This window comes from Callithrix jacchus, chromosome 13 (assembly GCF_049354715.1).
Source record: "Callithrix jacchus isolate 240 chromosome 13, calJac240_pri, whole genome shotgun sequence".
NCBI classification, from domain to species: Eukaryota; Metazoa; Chordata; class Mammalia; order Primates; family Cebidae; genus Callithrix; species Callithrix jacchus.
The window spans coordinates 82,814,788-82,816,613 of record NC_133514.1 but is presented as its reverse complement, the minus strand read 5'-3'; the positions used below and the strand labels follow the sequence as shown (position 1 = coordinate 82,816,613).

The following is a 1,826-nucleotide window of genomic DNA, read 5'->3' as shown; positions in this document are numbered from 1 at the left end:
TACCCTATCTGAAACTCAGGTTTGTCATCTCTAATGTGGGAATAAAAGTGCTTGAACTAGGCCTGTTGAGAGATTAAGCACCAGGTATACAATAGGTGTGAAGCAATTATTAATTCCCTTCTCTTTCCCTGTCTCCAATTTGCTGGCTCCAGATTGGATACAATCTTCCTGCTTTAACCTTGAGTTTCCCTGCTTACAAAATTCAATTCCATTTACTGAGCATCTGAACATAATTGACACCTAATGAATACATGTTGAGTGAGTGAAAGACCTCTTAAGGCTCAAATCTTCTCGGGACTCTGAAGCACAGCCTGAGCCCTGTAAAGATCTTTGTAACTGCCTTATATCCCCACACTGGCTTATACACCTTAATTGCCATTTACCATATTGGCTGCTAATTTTTCCTAATACATCATAAGTTTCTCAAGAGCAAGAACTATGTCTTACTTTTCTTTGTAAGCTTAGCTATTACAAGATATCCTGAATATTTATTTGACAAATTACTATTTGAAGGATTTAAATTGAATCATTATTCTAATATCAGTAGTTAACTCTGATTAAGCTTCCCTGTAACCTTAATTTCTGGAAGTATCTGAAAATAGGATGAAGGCAATAAGAAGGTTAGTGCTCACTTTAGCAGCACATCTATTAAAAATAAAACAATACAGAAAAGATTAGTAAGGATCCTGTGCGAGGATGACACACAAATTTAAAGTTTTCCATAGTTTTAGCCGAGAAATGGAATCAAACTAAGTGTTCATCAGCAGATGAACAGATAAAGAAAATATGTTGTATGTACACAATGGAATACTATTTAGTCATATAAAAGAATGAAATTCAGTCATTTGTAGCAATATGGATGGGCATGGAAGATATTATTTTAAGTAAAGTAATTCAGGCACAGAAGGGTAAATATCACGTTTTACTTCACATACAGAAACTTAAAAAGTTGATTTCATAGAAGCAGAGTCTAGAATAATTCTTATTAAAAGCTGGGAAGGGTTGAGTCAGGAGATACAAAGAAGTTGATTAATGGAAACAAAATTTCAGCCAGACAGGAGAAATAAGTTCTAGCCTTCTACAACATGGTAAAGTGACTAGTTAACAAAAATTTCTTGTATGTATTTTTAATAGTTAGACGAGAGGATTCTGAGTGTTCTCAACACCAAGAAAAGATAAATGTTTTAGGTGGGGTATGTGCTAATTACTCTAATTTGATCATTATACATTTTATATATCAAAATATCTATACCATAAATATATAAAACTGTTAAGTGTCAACTAAAAAATGGTACAACCACTTTGGACAATAATTTGGCAGTGTCTTATAAAATTAAACCTATATTTATCATATGGCATAGAGATTTCCTCTCCTACGTATTTACACAAGAGAAATGAAAACATATGCCCACAAAAGTATTTACATATAAGAATGTTTACTGCAGTTTGTTCATAATAACCCCAAACAGAAAAAAATGCACATATTCATGAACAAGTGAATAGTTCCAAGTTGTGGTATGACCATACAATATGTACTGTTCGATGAAAAAAGGAACAAGTTACTAAGACATAGCATAATATGAATGCATTTCAGATATGTTATGTTGTGTGAGAGAAGCCAGACATGAAAGAGAACATAGAACACACTTTATGGTTCTCTTTATATGACATTACAGAAATCAAAAGAGCAGTTGCCTCAGAGATGAAATGGAGTGGGATATAGTGGTAAAGGGTGGGACGGGAATGCTCTAGGGTGATGGATATGTTATGTATCTTCATTGAGGAGTGATTATGTGGGTGTATACATTTCTCAAAATTCCTTGAAC

General features: G+C 33.6%; 1 non-coding gene across 1 annotated transcript; it reads left to right on the top strand.

The window, feature by feature from the left end:
• Positions 1-624: 624 nt before the first annotated feature.
• Positions 625-729, top strand: LOC118147020 (U6 spliceosomal RNA). The gene has a single exon (XR_004733202.1). It is a non-coding gene; the product is annotated as a U6 spliceosomal RNA (small nuclear RNA).
• The last annotated feature ends 1,097 nt before the right edge of the window (positions 730-1,826 follow it).